Below are 22,988 nucleotides of genomic sequence, written 5' to 3'. Positions count from 1 at the left end.
CCATAGCCATAGCAGCCATAGCTATAGCCATAGCACGCATAGCGACAGCCATAGCTGCCGTAGCCATAGCCATAGCAGCCATAGCCATAGCCATATCAGCCATAGCCATAGCCAAAGCATCCATACCCATAGCCATAGCAGCTATAGCCATAGCCATATCAGCCATAGCCATAGCTATAGCAGCCATATCCAAAGCAGCCATAGCCATAGCCATAGCAGCCATAGCCATAGCCATAGCAGCGATAGCCATAGCAATAGCACGCATAGCGATAGCCATAGCAGCCGCAGCCATAGCCATAGCAGCCGTAGCCATAGCCATAGCAGCCATAGCCGTAGCCCTAGCAGCCATGGCCACAGCCATAGCCAGAGCAGCCATAGCCATAGCCATAGCAGCCACAGCCATAGCCGTAGCCATAGCCATTGCCATTGCAGCATTAGCGATAGCAATAGCATGCATAGCCATAGCCATAGCGGCCATATCAGCCATAACCGTAGCCAAGGCCATAGCCATACCAGCCATGGCCATAGCCATAGCAGCCATAGCCATAGCCATAGTCATAGCAGTCATAGCCATAGCCATAGCAGCCATAGCCATAGCCATAGAAGCCACTGCCAAAGCTATTGCAGCCATAGCCATAGCCATAGCAGCCATAGCCATAGCCACAGCAGTCATAGCGATAGCCATAGCAGCCGTAGGCATAGCCATAGCAGCCACTGTCATAGCCATAGCCATATCCACAGCAGCCATAGCCATAGCAATAGCAGCCATTGCCATAGCCATAGCCATAGCCACAGCAGCCATAGCCATAGCCAGGGAAGACATAGCCATAGCCAGAGCAGACATAGCCATAGCCATAGCCAAAGCAGCCAATGCCATTGCCACAGCAGTTATAGCCATAGCCGTAGCAGCCATAGGCATAGCTATACCAGCCATAGACATAGCAGCCATTGCCATGGACATTGCAGCCATAGCCATAGCCATAGCAGCCGTAGCCATAGCCATAGCCATTGCAGCCATAGCAATAGCAGTCATAGAAATAGCCATAGCAGCCGGAGCCATAGCCATAGCAGCTATAGCCATACCAGAAGCAGCCATTGCCAAAGCTATTGCAGCCATAGCCATAGCCAGAGCAGCCATAGCCATAGCCATAGCAGCCATAGGAATAGCCATAGCAGCTATAGCCATACCCAAAGCAGCCATAGCCATTGCCATAGCAGCCAGAGCCATAGCCATAGCAGCTATAGCCACAGCCATAGCCATAGCCATAGCCATAGCAGACATAGCCACAGTCAAAGCTAATGCAGCCATAGCCATAGCCAGAGCAGCCATAGTCATAGCCATAGCAGCCATAGGAATAGCCATAGCAGCTATAGCCATACCCAAAGCAGCCATAGCCATTGCCATAGCAGCCAGAGCCATAGCCATAGCAGCTATAGCCATAACCATAGTAGCCATAGCCATAGCCATAGCCATAGGAGCCATACCAGACATGGTCATAGCCATATCAGTCATAGCCATAGACATAGCAGCCATATCCATAGCCATAGCCAGAGCAGCCAATGCCATAGCCATAGCAGTTATAGCGATAGCCGTAGCAGCCATACGCATTGCTATACCAGCTATAGACGTAGCAGCCATAGCCATAGCCATAGGAGCCATAGCTATATCCATAGCAGCAATAGCCACAGCCATAGCCATAGCCATAGCCATAGCAGACATAGCCACAGTGAAAGCTAATGCAGCCATAGTCATAGCCATTGCAGCCATAGACATAGCAGTAATAGCCATGGCCATAGCAGCCATAGCCATAGCCATATCAGCCATAGTCATAGCCATATCCATAGCAGCAATAGTCATAGCCATAGCAGCCCTAGCAGCCATAGCCATAGACATAGCAGTCATAGCCATAGCCATAGCAATACCCATAGCAGCAATGGCCATAGCCATAGCAGCCATAGCAGCCATAGTCATAGCCATAGCAGCCATAGCCATAGCAATAGCACGCATAGCGATAGCCATAGCAGGCGCAGCCATAGCCATAGCAGCCGTAGCCATAGCCATAGCAGCCACAGCCATAGCCATAGCAGCAGTAGCCATAGCCATAGCAATACCCATAGCAGCAATGGCCATAGCCATAGCAGCCTTAGCAGCCATAGCTATAGCCATAGCAGCCATAGCCATAGCCATAGCCCGCATAGCGACTGCCACAGCAGCCGTAGCCATAGCCAAAGCAGCCGTAGCCATAGCCGTAGCAGCCATTGTCATAGCCGTAGCAGCCATAGCCATAGCCATAGCAGCCATAGCCATAGTCACAGCAGCCATCGCCACGGCCATAGCAGCCATAGCCATATCAATAGGAGCCATAGCCTTAGCCATAGCCTTAGCAGCTATAGTAATAGCCATAGCAGCCATAGCCATAGCCATAGCAGGCATAGCCATAGCCATAGCAGCCACAGCGATAGCCATGGCAGCCGTAGCCATGGCCATAGCCATACCAGCCATGGCCATAGCGATAGCAACAATAGCCACAGCCATAGTAGCCACAGCCAAAGCTATAGCAGCGATATTCATAGCCATAGCAGCCATAGCAGACATAGCCATAGCCATAGCCATAGCAGCCGTTGCCATAGCCATAGCTATAGCAGTCATAGCCATAGCCATAGCCATAGCAGCCAGAGCCATAGCCATAGCAGCTATAGCCATAGCCACAGCAGCGGTAGCCATAGCCATGGTCTCAGCAGCCATAGCCATAGCCGTAGTAGCTATAGCAATAACCATAGCAGACATAGCCATAGCCGTAGCACGCATAGCGATAGCCATAGCAGCCGTAGCCACAGCCACAGCAGCCATAAACATAGCCATAGCCACAGTAGCCAATGCCATAGCCATAGCAGTTATAGCCATAGCCACAGCAGCCATCGCCACGGCCATAGCAGCCATAGCCATATCCATAGGAGCCATAGCCATAGCCATAGCCATAGTAGCCACAGCCAAAGCTATTGCAGCCATAGCCATAGCCATAGCAGCCGTAGCCATAGCCATAGCCGTCATAGCGATAGCCATTGCAGCCGTAGCCATAGCCATAGCAGCCATAGCCATAGCCCTAGCAGCCATAGCCATAGCCATAGCACGCATAGCGATAGCCATAGGAGACGTAGCCATAGCCATACCAGCGATAGACATAGCCATATCAGCCATAGCCGTAGCCATAGCCGTAGCCATAGCATACATAGCCATAGCCACAGCAGCGGTAGCCATAGCCATAGTCTTAGCAGCCATAGCCATAGCCGTAGTAGCTATAGCAATAACCATAGCAGACATAGCCATAGCCGTAGCACGTTGTTGATTGAAGATTGAGTATTGACGATTGAATATTGAGGATTGAGGATTGAGGATTGAGGATTGAGGATTGAGGATTGAAGATTGAGGATTGGGGATTGAGGATTGAAGATTGAGGATTTAGGATTGAGGATTCAGAATTGAGGTTTGAGGACTGAGTATTGAGGATTGAAGATTGAGTATTGAGGATTGAGGATTGAGGATTGAAGATTGAGGATTGAGGATTGAGGATGAGGGCTGAGGATTGAGGATTGAGGTTTGAGGACTGAGGACTGAGAATTGAGGATAGAGAATTGAGGATTGAGGATTGAGGATTGATGATTGAGCATTGGTTATTGAGGATTGAAGAATGAGGATTGAGGATTGAGGCTTGAGGATTGAGGATTGAAGATTGAGTATTGAGGAATAAAGACTGACGATTGAGGGTTGAGTATTGATGCTTGAGGTCTGAGGATCGAGCATTGAGGATTGAGAATTGAGGATTGAGGATTGAGGATTGAAGATTGAGGATTGGGTATTGAGGATTGAAGAATGAGGATTGAGGATTGAGGATTGAGGACTGAGGATTGAAGATTGAGTATTGAGGAATGAAGGTTGAGGATTGAGGATTGAGGATTGGGGATTGAGGATTGAGGATTGAGGATTGATGATTGAGTATTGAGGATTGAAGATTGAGGATTGAGGATTGAGGATTGAGGATTGAGGATTGAAGATTGAGGATTGGGGATTGAGAATTCACGATTGAGAATTGAGTATTGAGGATTGAGAATTGAGGATTGAGGATTGAAAATTGAGTATTGAGGATTGAAGATTGAGGATTGAGGATTGAGGATTGACGATGAGGGCTGAGGGTTGAGGATTGAGGTTTGAGGACTGAGGACTGAGGATTGAGGATTGAGAATTGAGGATTGAGGACTGAGGACTGAAGATTGAGGATTGGGTATTGAGGATTGAAGAATGAGGATTGAGGATTGAGGATTGAGTATTGAGGAATGAAGATTGAGGATTGAGGATTGTGTATTGAGGATTGATGATTGAAGATTGAGGATTCAGGATTGAGGATTCAGAATTGAGGTTTGAGGACTGAGGATTGAGGATTGAAGATTGAGGATTGTGGATTGAAGATTGAGGATTGAGGAATGAGGATTGAGGATTGAGGATGAGTGCTAGAGGGTTGAGGATTGAGGTTTGAGGACTGAGGACTGAGGATTGTGGATTGAGAATTGAGGATTGAGGATCGAGAATTGGAGATTGAGGACTGGGTATTGAGGATTGAAGATTGAGGATTGAGGATTGTGTATTGAGGATTGAAGATTGAGGATTGGGTATTGAGGATTGAAGAATGAGGATTGAGGATTGAGGATTGAGGACTGAGGATTGAAGATTGAGTATTGAGGAATGAAGGTTGAGGATTGAGGATTGAGGATTGGGGATTGAGGATTGAGGATTGAGGATTGATGATTGAGTATTGAGGATTGAAGATTGAGGATTGAGGATTGAGGATTGAGGATTGAGGATTGAAGATTGAGGATTGGGGATTGAGAATTCACGATTGAGAATTGAGTATTGAGGATTGAGAATTGAGGATTGAGGATTGAAAATTGAGTATTGAGGATTGAAGATTGAGGATTGAGGATTGAGGATTGACGATGAGGGCTGAGGGTTGAGGATTGAGGTTTGAGGACTGAGGACTGAGGATTGAGGATTGAGAATTGAGGATTGAGGACTGAGGACTGAAGATTGAGGATTGGGTATTGAGGATTGAAGAATGAGGATTGAGGATTGAGGATTGAGTATTGAGGAATGAAGATTGAGGATTGAGGATTGTGTATTGAGGATTGATGGTTGAAGATTGAGGATTCAGGATTGAGGATTCAGAATTGAGGTTTGAGGACTGAGGATTGAGGATTGAAGATTGAGGATTGTGGATTGAAGATTGAGGATTGAGGAATGAGGATTGAGGATTGAGGATGAGTGCTAGAGGGTTGAGGATTGAGGTTTGAGGACTGAGGACTGAGGATTGCGGATTGAGAATTGAGGATTGAGGATCGAGAATTGGAGATTGAGGACTGGGTATTGAGGATTGAAGAATGAGGGTTGAGGATTGAGGATTGAGGAATGAGGATTGAAGATTGAGAATTGAGGATTGAAGACTGACGATTGAGGATTGAGGATTGAGGATTGAAGTTTGAGTATTGAGGATTGAAGATTGAGGGTTGAGGATTGAGGATTGAAGGTTGAGGATTTGGGACTGAGGATTGAAGATTGAGGATCGAGGATTGACGATTGAGGATTGAGGATTGAGGATGGAGGATTGAAGACTGAGGATTGGGTATTGAGAATTGAACATTGAGGATTGAGGGATGAGGATTGAGGATTGAGGATTGAGGATTGAAGATTGAATATTGATAATTGAAGATTGTGGATTGAGGATTGAGGGTTGTGGATTGAGGACGAGGACTGAGGGTCGAGTATTGATGTTTGAAGTATGAGGACTGAGGATTCAGGATTGAGAAAAGAGGATTGAGGATTGAGGACTGAAGATTGAGGATTCGGTATTGAGGATTGAAGAATGAGTATTGAGGATTGAGGATTGAGGATTGAGGATTGCAGATTCAGTATTGAGGATTGAGGATTGAGGATTGAGTATTGAGGATTGAGGATTGAGGATTGAAGATTGAGTATTGAGGATTGCAGATTGAGGATTAAGGATTGAGGATTGAGGATTGTGGATTGAAGATTGCGGATTGGGGATTGAGGATTGAAGATTGAGGATTCAGGATTGACGATACAGAATTGAGGTTTGAGGACTGAGGATTGAGGATTGAAGGTTGAGGATTGAGGATTGAAGATTGAGGATTGAGGATTGAGGATGAGGGCTGAGGGTTGAGGATCGAGGTTTGAGGGCTGAGGACTGAGGATTGAGGATTGAGAATTGAGGATTGAGGATTGAGGATTGTGGATTGAGGATTGAGTATTGAGGATTGAAGATTGAGTATTGAGTATTGAAGATTGAGCATTGAGGATTGAGTGTTGAGGATTGAGGATTGAAGATTGAGGATTGGGGATTGAGGATTGAAGATTGAGGATTCAGGATTGAGGATTGAGGATTGAGGATTGAAGATTGAGTATTGAGGATTGAAGATTGAGGTTTGAGGACTGAGGATTGAGGATTGAGGATTGAGGATTGAAGATTGAGTATTGAGGATTGAAGGTTGACGATTGAGGATTGAGGATTGAGGATTGAGGATTGATGATTGAGGATTGAGGATTGAGGGTTGAGGTTTGAAGATTGAGGATTGGGGACTGAGTATTGAGGGTTGAGTGATGAGAATTGACGTTTGTGTATAGAGATCTGAAGATTGCAGATTGAGTATTGAGTATTGAAAACTGTGAATTGAGGATGTTCTATTGAGGATTGAGGACTGACAACTGACTGTTAGGACTCAGGGCTGAAGGTTGAGGATTCAGGATTGAGGATTCAGGAATGAGGATTGAGGACTGAGGATTGAGGATTGAGGATTGAGGATTGGAGATTGAGGATTGGGGACTCAGTGTTGAGGGTTGAGTGATGAGAATTGATGTTTGTGGATAGAGATTTGAAGATTGCAGTTTGAGTATTGAGTATTGAAAGCTGTGAATTGATGATATGCTATTGAGGATTGAGGATTGATAACTGATTGTTGAGGACTGAGGGCTGAAGATTGAGGATTCAGGATTGCGGATTCAGGATTGAGGTTTGAGGACTGAGAATTGAGGATTGAATATTGAAGATTGAGGATTGAGGATTGAGGATTGAAGATTGAAGATTGGGTATTGCGGATTGAACATTGAGGGCTGAGGATTAAGGATTGAGGATTGAGGATTGAGGATTGAAGATTGAATATTGATGATTGAAGATTGAGGACTGAGGATCGAAGATTGAGGATTGGGTATTGAGGATCGAAGTATGAGGATTGAGGATTGAGGATTGAGGATTGAGTGTTGGGGATTGAGAATTGAGGATTGAGGATTGAAGATTGAGTATTCAGGATTGGACATTGACGACTGAGGATTGAGTATTGAGGATCGAGAATTGAGGATTGAGGATTGAAGATTGAGGGTTGAGGATTGAGGATTGAAGATTGAGGATTTGGGACTGAGGATTGAAGATTGAGGATCGAGGATTGAGGATTGAGGATTGAGGATTGTGGATTGGGGATTGACGATGAGGGCTGAGGGTTGAGGATTGAGGTTTGAGGATTGAGGACTAAGGATTGAAGATTGAGAATTGAGGATTGAGGATTGAGGATTGAAGGTTGAGTATTGGGTATGGAGGATTGAAGAATGAGGATTGAAGATTGAGGATTGACTATTGAGAATTGAGGATTGAGGATTGAGGATTGAAGATTGAGGATTGCTTATTGAGGATTGAAGAATGAGGATTAAGGATTGAGGATTGAGGATTGAATACTGAGGACAGAGTGTTCAGGGTTGAGTGATGAGAATTGATGTCTGTGGATAGAGGTTTGAATATCGCAGATTGAGTATTGAGTATTGAAAACTGTGAATTGAGGATATTCTATTGAGGTTTGAGGATTGACAACTGATTGTTGAGGACTGAGGGCCGAAGTTTGAGTATTCAGGATTGAGGATTCTGAATTGAGGTTTGAGGACTGAGGTTTGAGGATTGAAGATTGAGTATTGAGGATTGAAGATTGAGGATTGAGGATTGAAGATTGAGGATTGGGTATTGAGGATTGAAGAATGAGGATTGAGGAATGAGTATTGAGGATTGAGGATTGAGTATTGAAGATTGAGTATTGAGGATTGAATGCTGACGATTGAGGATTGAGGATTGAGGATTGAGTATTGAGTATAGAGGATTGAAGAATGAGGATTGGGGATTGAGGATTGAGGATTGAGGAATGAAGATTGAGGATTGAGGATTGAGGATTGAGGATTGAAGATTGAGTATCGAGGATTGAAGATTGAGGATTGAGGATTGAGGATTGAGGATTGAGTATTGAAAATTGAGGATAGGGGACTGAGTGTTGAGGGTTGAGTGATGAGAATTGATGTTTGTGGATAGAGACTTGAAGATTGCAGATTGAGTATTGCGTATTGAAACCTCTGAACTGAGGATATTCTATTGAGGATTGAGGATTGACAACCCATTGTTGAGGACTGTGGGCCGAAGATTGAGGATTCAGGATTGAGGATTCAGGATTGAGGTTTGAGGACTGAGGATTGAGGATTGAGGATTGAGGATTGAGGATTGAGGATTGAGGATTGAGGATTGAGTATTGAGGATTGAACTTTGAGGATTGGGTATCGCGGATTGAACATTGAGGATTGAGGATTGATAATTGAGTAATGACGATTGAGGACTGAAGATTGTATATTGATGATTGAAGATTGATGATTGAGGATTGAGGGTTGTGGATTGAGGACGAGGACAGAGGGTTGAGTATTGATGTTTGAGGTCTGAGGACCGAGGATTGAGGATTGAGAATTGAGGATTGAGAATTGAGGATTGAAGATAGAGGATTGGGTATTGAGGATTGAAGAATGAGGACTGAGGATTGAGGATTGAGGATTGAGGAATGAGGATTGAGGATTGAGGATTGAGGATTGAGGATTGAAGATTGAGTATTGAGGATTGAAGATTGAGTATTGAGGGTTGAAGATTGATGATTGAGGTTTGGGGACTGAGGATTGAGGATTGAGGATTGAGGATTGAGGATTGAGGATTGAGGATTGAGGATTGAGGATTGAGGATTGAAGATTGATGATTGAGGTTTGGGGACTGAGGATTGAGGATTGAGGATTGAGGATTGAGGATTGAGGATTGAGGATTGAGGATTGAGTGTTGAGGATTGAACTTTGAGGATTGGGTATCGCAGATTGAACATTGAGGATTGAGGATTGATAATTGAGTATTGACGATTGAGGACTGAAGATTGTATATTGATGATTGAAGATTGAGGGTTGAGGACTGAGGGTTGTGGATTGAGGACGAGGACTGAGGGTTGAGTATTGATGTTTGAGGTCCGAGGACCGAGGATTGAGGATTGAGAATTGAGGATGGAGTTTTGAGGATTGAAGATTGAGGATAGGGTATTGAGGATTGAAGAATGAGGATTGAGGATTGAGGATTGAGGATTGAGGAATGAAGATTGGGGATTGAGGATTGAGGATTGAAGATTGAGTATTGAGGATTGAAGGTTGAGGATTGAGTATTGAGGATTGAGGATTGAAGATTGAGTACAGGGGACTGAGTGCTGAGAGTTGAGTGATGAGAATTAATGTTTGTGGATAGAGACTTGAAGATTGCAGATTGAGTATTGCGTATTGAAAACACGGAACTGAGGATATTCTATTGAGGATTGAGGATTGACAACTCATTGTTGAGGACTGAGGGCCGAAGATTGAGGATTCAGGATTGAGGATTCAGGATTGAGGTTTGAGGACTGAGGATTGATGATCGAGGATTGAGGATTGAGGATTGAGGATTGAAGATTGGGGATTGGGTATTGAGGATTGAACGTTGAGGATTGAGGGATGAGGATTGAGGATTGCAGATTGAGTATTGAGGGTTGAAGATTGAGGATTCAGGATTGACGATTGAGGATTGAGGATTGAGGATTGAGGATTGAAGACTGAGTATTGAGGATTGAAGGTTGAGGATTGGGGATTGAGGATTGAAGATTGAGGATTCAGGATTGAGGATTCAGAATCGAGGTTTGAGGACTGAGCATTGAGCATTGAAGACCGAGTATTGAGGATTGAGAATTGAGGATTGAGGATTGAAGATTGTGTATTGGGGATTGAAGGTTGAGGATTGAGGATTGAGGACTGAGGATTGACGATGTGTGCTGAGGGTTGAGGATTGAGGTTTGAGGACTGAGGACTGAGGATTGAGGATTGAGAATTGAGGATTGAGGATTGAGGATTGAAGATTGAGTGTTGGGTATTGAGGACTGAAGAATGAGGATTGAAGATTGAGGATTGAGGATTGAGAATTGAGGATTGAGGACTGAGGACTGAGGATTGAGGATTGAGAACTGAAGATTGAGGACTGAGGATTGAAGATTGAGTATTGGGTATTGACGATTGAAGAATGAGGATTGAAGATTGAGGATTGGGGATTGAGAGTTGAGGATTGAGGGTTGAGGATTGAAGATTGAGGATTGGGTATTGAGGATTGAAGAATGAGGATTGAGGATTGAGGATTGAGGATTGAGGATTGAGGATTGAATATTGAGTATTGAGGATTGACGATTGACGATTGAGGATTGAGGATTGAGAATTGAGGATTGAATATTGAGGACTGAGTGTTGAGGGTTGAGTGATGAGAATTGATGTTTGTGGATAGAGGTTTGAAGATTGCAGATTGAGTATTGAGCATTGGAAACTGTGAATTGAGGATATTCTATTGAGGATTGAGGATTGGCAACTGATTGTTGAGGACTGGTGGCCGAAGGTTGAGGTTTCAGGATTGAGGATTCAGAATTATGGTTTGAGGGCTGGGGATTGAGGATTGAAGATTGAGTATTGTGGATTGAAGATTGAGGATTGAGAATTGAGGATTGAGGATTGAGGATGAGCGCTGAGGGTTGAGGATTGAGGTTTGAGGACTGAGGACTGAGGATTGAGGGTTGAGAATTGAGGACTGAGGATTGAGGACTGAGGATTCTAGATTCTAGAGAATTGAGGACTGAGGATTGAGGACTGAGGATTCTAGATTGAGGATTGGGTATTGAGGATTGAAGAATGAGGATTGAGGATTGAGGATTGAGGATTGAGGATTGAAGATTGAGTATTGAGGATTGAAGACTGACGATTGAGGATTGAGGATTGAGGAGTGGGTATTGAGGATTCAGGATTGAAGATTGAGTATTGAGGATTGAAGATTGATGATTGAGGTTTGGGGACTGAGGATTGAGGATTGAGTATTGAGGATTGAGGATTGAGGATTGAGGATTGAGTATTGAGGATTGAAGAATGAGGATTGAGGATTGAGGATTGAGGATTGAGGAATGAAGGTTGAGGATTGAGGATTGAGGATTGAGGATTGAAGATTGAGTATTGAGGATTGAAGATTGCGGATTGAGGATTGAGGATTGAGGATTGAGGATTGAGGATTGAAGATTGAGTATTGAGGATTGAAGATTGCGGATTGAGGATTGAGGATTGAGGATTGAGGATTGAAGATTGAGTATAGGGGACTGAGTGTTGAGGGTTGAGTGATGAGAATTGATGTTTGTGGATAGAGACTTGAAGATTGCTGATTGAGTATTGCGTATTGAAAACTCTGAACTGAGGATATTCTATTGAGGATTGAGGATTGACAACTGATTGTTGTGGACTGAGGGCCGAAGAATTAAGGTTCAGGATTGAGGATTCAGGATTGAGATTTGAGGACTGAGTATTGAGGTTTGAGGATTGAGGATTGAGTATTGAGGATTGAAGATTGAGGATTGAGGATAGAGAATTGAGGATTGAGGATTGAGGATTGAAGATTGAGTATTGAGGATTGAAGATTGAGGATTGAGTATTGGGCATTGAGGATTGAAGACTGAGTATTGAGGATTGATTGTTGAGGATTGAAGATTGAGGATTGAGGTTTGGGGACTGAGGATTGAGGATTGAGGATCGAGGATTGAGGATTAAGCATTGAGGATTGAGTATTGAGGATTGAACATTGAGGATTGGGTATCGCGGATTGAACATTGAGGACTGAGGATTGAGGATTGAGTATTGAGGATTGAGGACTGAAGATTGTATATTGATGATTGAAGATTGAGGATTGAGGGTTGAGGGTTGTGGATTGAGGACGAGGACTGAGGGTTGAGTATTGATGTATGAGGTATGAGGATCGAGGATTGAGGATTGAGATGTGGGGATTGAGGATTGAGGATTGAAGATTGGGGATTGGGTATTGAGGATTGAAGAATGAGGATTGAAGATTGAGGATTGAGGATTGAGAATTGAGGATTGAGGATTGAGGATTGAAGATTGAGAATTGGGTATTGACGATTGAAGAATGAGGATTGAGGATTGAGGATTGAGGATTGAGTATTGAAGATTGAGTATTGAGGATTGAAGTATGAGGATTGGGAATTCAGGATTGAGAAATAAGGATTCAGGATTGAGGATTGAGGATTGAGGATTCGGTATTGAGGATTGAAGAATGAGGATTGAGGATTGAGGATTGAGGATTGAGTATTGAAGATTGAGTATTGAGGATTGAAGTATGAGGATTGGGAATTCAGGATTGAGAATTGAGGATTCAGGATTGAGGATTGAAGATTGAGGATTCGGTATTGAGGATTGAAGAATGAGGATTGAAGATTCAGGATTGAGGATTGAAGATTGAGGATTGGGTATTGAGGATTGAAGAATGAGGATTGAGGATTGTGGTCTGAGGACGAGGACTGAGAGTTGAGTATTGATGTTTGAGGTCTGAGGACCGAGGATTGAGGATTGAGAATTGAGGATTGAGTATTGAGGATTGAAGATTGAGGATTGAGGATAGAGAATTGAGGATTGAGGATTGAGGATTGAAGATTGAGTATTGAGGATTGAAGATTGAGGATTGTGGATTGAGGATTGATGATTGAGGATTGAAGATTGAGGATTGGGTATTGAGGATTGAAGGTTGAGGATTCAGGATTGAGGATTCAGAATTGAGGTTTGATGACTGAGGATTGAGGATTGAAGATTGAGTATTGAGGGTTGAGGATTGAGGATTGAAGATTGAGTATTGAGGGTTGAGGATTGAGGATGAGGGCTGAGGGCTGAGGGTTGTGGATTGAGGTTTGAGGACTGATGACTGAGGATTGAGGATTGAGAATTGAGAATTGAGGATTGAGGATTGAATATTGAGTATTGGGTATTGAGGATTGAAGACTGAGTATTGAGGATTGATTATTGAGGATTGAAGATTGAGGATTGAGGTTTGGGGACTGAGGATTGAGGATTGAGGATCGAGGATTGAGGATTAAGGATTGAGGTTTGAGTATTGAGGATTGAACATTGAGGATTGGGTATCGCGGATTGAAGTATGAGTATTGGGAATTCAGGATTGAGAATTAGGGATTCAGGATTGAGGATTGAAGATTGAGGATTCGGTATTGAGGATTGAAGAATGAGGATTGAGGATTCAGGATTGAGGATTGAGGATTGCAGACTGAGTATTGAGAATTGAAGATTGAGGATTGAGGATTGAGCATTGAGGATTGAGGATTGAGGATTGCAGATTGAGTATTGAGGATTGAAGATTGAGGATTGTGGATTCAGGATTGAGGATTGAGGATTGCAGATTGAGTATTGAGGATTGAAGATTGAGGTTTGAGGATTGAGCATTGAGGATTGAGGATTGAGGATTGAGGATTGAGTATTGAGGATTGAGGGTTGAATATTGAGTATTGAGGATGGACGATTGACGATTGAGGATTGAGGATTGAGAATTGAGGATTGAATATTGAGGACTGAGTGTTGAGGGATGAGTGATGAGAATTGATGTTTGTGGATAGAGGTTTGAAGATTGCAGATTGAGTATTGAGTATTGAAAACTGTGAATTGAGGATATTCTGTTGAGGATTGAGGATTGACAACTGATTGTTGAGGACTGGTGGCCGAAGATTGAGGTTTCAGGATTGAGGATTCAGAATTGAGGTTTGAGGGCTGAGGATTGAGGATTGAAGATTGAGTATTGTGGATTGAAGATTGAGGATTGAGGATTGAGGATTGAGGATTGAGCATGAGTGCTGAGGGTTGAGGGTTGAGGTTTGAGGACTGAGGACTGAGGATTGAGGGTTGAGGATTGAGGATTGAAGATTGAGTATTGGGTATTGAGGATTGAAGAATGAGGATTGAAGATTGAGGATTGAGGATTGAGAATTGAGGATTGAAGAATGAGGACTGAGGATTGAGTATTGAGGATTGAGTATTGAAGATTGAGTGTTGAGGATTGAAGTGAGAGGATGGGGAATTCAGGATTGAGAATTGAGGATTCAGGATTGAGGATTGAAGATTGAGGATTCGGTATTGAGGATTGAAGAATGAGGATTGAGGATTCAGGATTGAGGATTGAGGATTGCAGATTGAGTATTGAGGATTGAAGGTTGAGGATTGAGTATTGAGGATTGAGGATTGAGGATTGAAGATTGAGTACAGGGGACTGAGTGCTGAGAGTTGAGTGATGAGAATTAATGTTTGTGGATAGAGACTTGAAGATTGCAGATTGAGTATTGCGTATTGAAAACACGGAACTGAGGATATTCTATTGAGGATTGAGGATTGACAACTCATTGTTGAGGACTGAGGGCCGAAGAATTAAGATTCAGGATTGAGGATTCAGGATTGAGATTTGAGGACTGAGTATTGAGGTTTGAGGATTGAGGATTGAGGATTGAGGATTGACGATTGAGGATTGGGTATCGAGCATTGAACATTGAGGATTGAGGGATGAGGATTGAGGATCGCGGATTGAGTATTGAGGATTGAATATTGATGATTGAAGATTGAGGATTGACGGTTGTGTATGGAGGACGAGGACTGAGGGTTGAGTATTGATGTTTGAAGTATGAGGATTGGGAATTCAGGATTGAGAATTGAGGATTCAGGATTGAGGATTGAAGATTGAGGATTGGGTATTGAGGACTTAAGGTTGAGGATTCAGGATTGAGGATTCAGAATTGAGGTTTGATGACTGAGGATTGAGGATTGAAGATTGAGGATTGAGGGTTGAGGATTGAGGATGAGGGCTGAGGGTTGAGGATTGAGGTTTGAGGGCTGAGGACTGAGGATTGAGGATTGAGAATTGAGGATTGAGGATTGAGGATTGAAGATTGAGGATTGGGTATTGAGGATTGAAGAGTGAGGATTGAGGATTGAGGATTGAGGATTGAGGATTGAAGGTTGAGTATTGAGGATTGAAGACTGACGATTGAGGATTGAGGATTGAGGATTGAGGATTGAGGATTGAGGATTGAGTATTGAGGATTGAGGGTTTAAGATTGAGGATTGGGGACTGAGCGTTGAGGGTTGAGTGATGAGAATTGATGTTTGTGGATAGAGATCTGAAGGTTGCAGATTGAGTATTGCGTATTGAAAACTCATAACAGAGGATATTCAATTGAGGATTGAGGATTGACAATTGATTGTTGAGGACTGAGGGCCGAAGATTGAGGATTCAGGATTGAGGATTCAGGATTGAGGTTTGAGGACTGAGGATTGATGATCGAGGATTGAGGATTGAGGATTGAGGATTGAAGATTGGGGATTGGGTATTGAGGATTGAACGTTGAGGATTGAGGGATGAGGATTGAGGATTGCAGATTGAGTATTGAGGATTGAAGATTGAGGATTCAGGATTGAGGATTGAGGATTGAGGATTGAGGATTGAGGATTGAAGACTGAGTATTGAGGATTGAAGGTTGAGGATTGGGGATTGAGGATTGAAGATTGAGGATTCAGGATTGAGGATTCAGAATCGAGGTTTGAGGACTGAGCATTGAGCATTGAAGACTGAGTATTGAGGATTGAGAATTGAGGATTGAGGATTGAAGATTGTGTATTGGGGATTGAAGGTTGAGGATTGAGGATTGAGGACTGAGGATTGACGATGTGTGCTGAGGGTTGAGGATTGAGGTTTGAGGACTGAGGACTGAGGATTGAGGATTGAGAATTGAGGATTGAGGATTGAGGATTGAAGATTGAGTGTTGGGTATTGAGGACTGAAGAATGAGGATTGAAGATTGAGGATTGAGGATTGAGAATTGAGGATTGAGGACTGAGGACTGAGGATTGAGGATTGAGAACTGAGGATTGAGGACTGAGGATTGAAGATTGAGTATTGGGTATTGACGATTGAAGAATGAGGATTGAAGATTGAGGATTGGGGATTGAGAGTTGAGGATTGAGGGTTGAGGATTGAAGATTGAGGATTGGGTATTGAGGATTGAAGAATGAGGATTGAGGATTGAGGATTGAGGATTGAGGATTGAGGATTGAATATTGAGTATTGAGGATTGACGATTGACGATTGAGGATTGAGGATTGAGAATTGAGGATTGAATATTGAGGACTGAGTGTTGAGGGTTGAGTGATGAGAATTGATGTTTGTGGATAGAGGTTTGAAGATTGCAGATTGAGTATTGAGTATTGGAAACTGTGAATTGAGGATATTCTATTGAGGATTGAGGATTGGCAACTGATTGTTGAGGACTGGTGGCCGAAGGTTGAGGTTTCAGGATTGAGGATTCAGAATTATGGTTTGAGGGCTGGGGATTGAGGATTGAAGATTGAGTATTGTGGATTGAAGATTGAGGATTGAGAATTGAGGATTGAGGATTGAGGATGAGCGCTGAGGGTTGAGGATTGAGGTTTGAGGACTGAGGACTGAGGATTGAGGGTTGAGAATTGAGGACTGAGGATTGAGGACTGAGGATTCTAGATTGAGGATTGGGTGTTGAGGATTGAAGAATGAGGATTGAGGATTGAGGATTGAGGATTGAGGATTGAAGATTGAGTATTGAGGATTGAAGACTGACGATTGAGGATTGAGGATTGAGGAGTGGGTATTGAGGATTCAGGATTGAAGATTGAGTATTGAGGATTGAAGATTGATGATTGAGGTTTGGGGACTGAGGATTGAGGATTGAGTATTGAGGATTGAGGATTGAGGATTGAGGATTGAGTATTGAGGATTGAAGAATGAGGATTGAGGATTGAGGATTGAGGATTGAGGAATGAAGGTTGAGGATTGAGGATTGAGGATTGAGGATTGAAGATTGAGTATTGAGGATTGAAGATTGCGGATTGAGGATTGAGGATTGAGGATTGAGGATTGAGGATTGAAGATTGAGTATTGAGGATTGAAGATTGCGGATTGAGGATTGAGGATTGAGGATTGAGGATTGAAGATTGAGTATAGGGGACTGAGTGTTGAGGGTTGAGTGATGAGAATTGATGTTTGTGGATAGAGACTTGAAGATTGCTGATTGAGTATTGCGTATTGAAAACTCTGAACTGAGGATATTCTATTGAGGATTGAGGATTGACAACTGATTGTTGTGGACTGAGGGCCGAAGAATTAAGGTTCAGGATTGAGGATTCAGGATTGAGATTTGAGGACTGAGTATTGAGGTTTGAGGATTGAGGATTGAGTATTGAGGATTGAAGATTGAGGATTGAGGATAGAGAATTGAGGATTGAGGATTGAGGATTGAAGATTGAGTATTGAGGATTGAAGATTGAGGATTGTGGATTGAGGATTGAGGATTGAGGATTGAAGATTGAGGATTGGGTATTGAGGACTGAAGGTTGAGGATTCAGGATTGAGGATTCAGAATTGAGGTTTGATGACTGAGGATTGAGGATTGAAGATTGAGTATTGAGGGTTGAGGATTGAGGATTGAAGATTGAGGATTGAGGGTTGAGGATTGAGGATGAGGGCTGAGGGCTGAGGGTTGTGGATTGAGGTTTGAGGACTGAGGACTGAGGATTGAGGATTGAGAATTGAGAATTGAGGATTGAGGATTGAAGATTGAGTATTGGGCATTGAGGATTGAAGACTGAGTATTGAGGATTGATTGTTGAGGATTGAAGATTGAGGATTGAGGTTTGGGGACTGAGGATTGAGGATTGAGGATTGAGGATTGAGTATTGAAGATTGAGTATTGAGGATTGAAGTATGAGGATTGGGAATTCAGGATTGAGAAATAAGGATTCAGGATTGAGGATTGAGGATTGAGGATTCGGTATTGAGGATTGAAGAATGAGGATTGAGGATTGAGGATTGAGGATTGAGTATTGAAGATTGAGTATTGAGGATTGAAGTATGAGGATTGGGAATTCAGGATTGAGAATTGAGGATTCAGGATTGAGGATTGAAGATTGAGGATTCGGTATTGAGGATTGAAGAATGAGGATTGAAGATTCAGGATTGAGGATTGAAGATTGAGGATTGGGTATTGAGGATTGAAGAATGAGGATTGAGGATTGTGGTCTGAGGACGAGGACTGAGAGTTGAGTATTGATGTTTGAGGTCTGAGGACCGAGGATTGAGGATTGAGAATTGAGGATTGAGTATTGAGGATTGAAGATTGAGGATTGAGGATAGAGAATTGAGGATTGAGGATTGAGGATTGAAGATTGAGTATTGAGGATTGAAGATTGAGGATTGTGGATTGAGGATTGATGATTGAGGATTGAAGATTGAGGATTGGGTATTGAGGATTGAAGGTTGAGGATTCAGGATTGAGGATTCAGAATTGAGGTTTGATGACTGAGGATTGAGGATTGAAGATTGAGTATTGAGGGTTGAGGATTGAGGATTGAAGATTGAGTATTGAGGGTTGAGGATTGAGGATGAGGGCTGAGGGCTGAGGGTTGTGGATTGAGGTTTGAGGACTGATGACTGAGGATTGAGGATTGAGAATTGAGAATTGAGGATTGAGGATTGAATATTGAGTATTGGGTATTGAGGATTGAAGACTGAGTATTGAGGATTGATTATTGAGGATTGAAGATTGAGGATTGAGGTTTGGGGACTGAGGATTGAGGATTGAGGATCGAGGATTGAGGATTAAGGATTGAGGTTTGAGTATTGAGGATTGAACATTGAGGATTGGGTATCGCGGATTGAAGTATGAGTATTGGGAATTCAGGATTGAGAATTAGGGATTCAGGATTGAGGATTGAAGATTGAGGATTCGGTATTGAGGATTGAAGAATGAGGATTGAGGATTCAGGATTGAGGATTGAGGATTGCAGACTGAGTATTGAGAATTGAAGATTGAGGATTGAGGATTGAGCATTGAGGATTGAGGATTGAGGATTGAAGATTGAGTATTGAGGATTGAAGATTGAGGATTGTGGATTCAGGATTGAGGATTGAGGATTGCAGATTGAGTATTGAGGATTGAAGATTGAGGTTTGAGGATTGAGCATTGAGGATTGAGGATTGAGGATTGAGGATTGAGTATTGAGGATTGAGGGTTGAATATTGAGTATTGAGGATGGACGATTGACGATTGAGGATTGAGGATTGAGAATTGAGGATTGAATATTGAGGACTGAGTGTTGAGGGATGAGTGATGAGAATTGATGTTTGTGGATAGAGGTTTGAAGATTGCAGATTGAGTATTGAGTATTGAAAACTGTGAATTGAGGATATTCTGTTGAGGATTGAGGATTGACAACTGATTGTTGAGGACTGGTGGCCGAAGATTGAGGTTTCAGGATTGAGGATTCAGAATTGAGGTTTGAGGGCTGAGCATTGAGGATTGAAGATTGAGTATTGTGGATTGAAGATTGAGGATTGAGGATTGAGGATTGAGGATTGAGCATGAGTGCTGAGGGTTGAGGGTTGAGGTTTGAGGACTGAGGACTGAGGATTGAGGGTTGAGGATTGAGGATTGAAGATTGAGTATTGGGTATTGAGGATTGAAGAATGAGGATTGAAGATTGAGGATTGAGGATTGAGAATTGAGGATTGAAGAATGAGGACTGAGGATTGAGTATTGAGGATTGAGTATTGAAGATTGAGTGTTGAGGATTGAAGTGAGAGGATGGGGAATTCAGGATTGAGAATTGAGGATTCAGGATTGAGGATTGAAGATTGAGGATTCGGTATTGAGGATTGAAGAATGAGGATTGAGGATTCAGGATTGAGGATTGAGGATTGCAGATTGAGTATTGAGGATTGAAGGTTGAGGATTGAGGATTGAGCATTGAGGATTGAGGATTGAGGATTGAAGATTGAGCATTGAGGATTGAAGATTGAGGGTTGAGGTTTGGGGACTGAGGATTGAGGATTGAGGATTGAGGATTGAGGATTGAGGATTGAGGATTGAGTATTGAGGATTGAGGATTGAAGGTTGAGGATTGGGGACTGAGCGTTGAGGGTTGAGTGATGAGAATTGATGTTTGTGGATAGAGATCTGAAGGTTGCAGATTGAGTATTGCGTATTGAAAACTCATAACAGAGGATATTCAATTGAGGATTGAGGATTGACAATTGATTGTTGAGGACTGAGGGCCGATGATTGAGGATTCAGGATTGAGGATTCAGGATTGAGGTTTGAGGACTGAGGATTGAGGATCGAGGATTGAGGATTGAGGATTCAGGATTGAAGATTGGGAATTGGGTATTGAGGATTGAACGTTGAGGATTGAGGGATGAGGATTGAGGATTGCAGATTGAGTATTGAGGATTGAAGATTGAGGATTCAGGATTGAGGATTGAGGATTGAGGATTGAGGATTGAGGATTGAGGATGAGTGCTGAGGGCTGAGGATTGAGGTTTGAGGACTGAGGACTGAGGATTGAGGGTTGAGGATTGAAGATTGAGGATTGGGTATTGAGGATTGAAGAATGAGGATTGAGGATTGTGGTCTGAGGACGAGGACTGAGAGTTGAGTATTGATGTTTGAGGTCTGAGGACCGAGGATTGAGGATTGAGAATTGAGGATTGAGTATTGAGGATTGAAGATTGAGGATTGGGTATTGAGGATTGAAGAATGAGGATTGAGGTTTGAGGATTGAGGATTGAGGAATGAAGATTGAGGATTGAGGATTGAGGATTGAGGATTGAAGATTGAGTATTGAGGATTGAAGATTGAGGATTGAGGATTGAGGGTTGAGGATTGAGTGTTGAAGATTGAGTATAGGGGACTGAGTGTTGAGGGTTGAGTGATGAGAATTGATGTTTGTGGATAGATACTTGAAGATTGCAGATTGAGTATTGCGTATTGAAAACTCTGAACTGAGGATATTCTATTGAGGATTGAGGATTGACAACTGATTGTTGTGGACTGAGGGCCGAAGAATTAAGATTCAGGATTGAGGATTCAGGATTGAGATTTGAGGACTGAGTATTGAGGTTTGAGGATTGAGGATTGAGTATTGAGGATTGAAGATTGAGGATTGAGGATAGAGAATTGAGGATTGAGGATTGAGGATTGAAGATTGAGTATTGAGGATCGAAGATTGAGGATTGTGGATTGAGGATTGATGATTGAGGATTGAAGATTGAGGATTGGGTATTGAGGATTGAAGGTTGAGGATTCAGGATTGAGGATTCAGAATTGAGGTTTGATGACTGAGGATTGAGGATTGAAGATTGAGTATTGAGGGTTGAGGATTGAGGATTGAAGATTGAGTATTGAGGGTTGAGGATTGAGGATGAGGGCTGAGGGCTGAGGGTTGTGGATTGAGGTTTGAGGACTGATGACTGAGGATTGAGGATTGAGAATTGAGAATTGAGGATTGAGGATTGAATATTGAGTATTGGGTATTGAGGATTGAAGACTGAGTATTGAGGATTGATTATTGAGGATTGAAGATTGAGGATTGAGGTTTGGGGACTGAGGATTGAGGATTGAGGATCGAGGATTGAGGATTAAGGATTGAGGTTTGAGTATTGAGGATTGAACATTGAGGATTGGGTATCGCGGATTGAAGTATGAGTATTGGGAATTCAGGATTGAGAATTAGGGATTCAGGATTGAGGATTGAAGATTGAGGATTCGGTATTGAGGATTGAAGAATGAGGATTGAGGATTCAGGATTGAGGATTGAGGATTGCAGATTGAGTATTGAGGTTTGAAGATTGAGGATTGAGGATTGAGCATTGAGGATTGAGGATTGAGGATTGAGGATTGAGGATTGAAGATTGAGTTTTGAGGATTGAATATTGAGGATTGTGGATTGAGGATTGAGGATTGAGGATTGAAGATTGAGGATTGGGTATTGAGTATTGAGGATGGACGATTGACGATTGAGGATTGAGGATTGAGAATTGAGGATTGAATATTGAGGACTGAGTGTTGAGGGATGAGTGATGAGAATTGATGTTTGTGGATAGAGGTTTGAAGATTGCAGATTGAGTATTGAGTATTGAAAACTGTGAATTGAGGATATTCTGTTGAGGATTGAGGATTGACAACTGATTGTTGAGGACTGGTGGCCGAAGATTGAGGTTTCAGGATTGAGGATTCAGAATTGAGGTTTGAGGGCTGAGGATTGAGGATTGAATATTGAGTATTGTGGATTGAAGATTGAGGATTGAGGATTGAGGATTGAGGATTGAGCATGAGTGCTGAGGGTTGAGGGTTGAGGTTTGAGGACTGAGGACTGAGGATTGAGGGTTGAGGATTGAGGATTGAAGATTGAGTATTGGGTATTGAGGATTGAAGAATGAGGATTGAAGATTGAGGATTGAGGATTGAGAATTGAGGATTGAAGAATGAGGACTGAGGATTGAGTATTGAGGATTGAGTATTGAAGATTGAGTGTTGAGGATTGAAGTGAGAGGATGGGGAATTCAGGATTGAGAATTGAGGATTCAGGATTGAGGATTGAAGATTGAGGATTCGGTATTGAGGATTGAAGAATGAGGATTGAGGATTCAGGATTGAGGATTGAGGATTGCAGATTGAGTATTGAGGATTGAAGGTTGAGGATTGAGGATTGAGCATTGAGGATTGAGGATTGAGGATTGAAGATTGAGCATTGAGGATTGAAGATTGAGGGTTGAGGTTTGGGGATTGAGGATTGAGGATTGAGGATTGAGGATTGAGGATTGAGGATTGAGGATTGAGTATTGAGGATTGAGGATTGAAGATTGAGGATTGGGGACTGAGCGTTGAGGGTT

The sequence above is a fragment of the Calliopsis andreniformis genome, unplaced genomic scaffold (assembly GCF_051401765.1).
Source record: "Calliopsis andreniformis isolate RMS-2024a unplaced genomic scaffold, iyCalAndr_principal scaffold0149, whole genome shotgun sequence".
In the NCBI taxonomy this organism is placed as follows: domain Eukaryota; kingdom Metazoa; phylum Arthropoda; class Insecta; order Hymenoptera; family Andrenidae; genus Calliopsis; species Calliopsis andreniformis.
The sequence above is the reverse complement of the archived record's forward strand: the minus strand, read 5'-3'. Positions refer to the sequence as shown.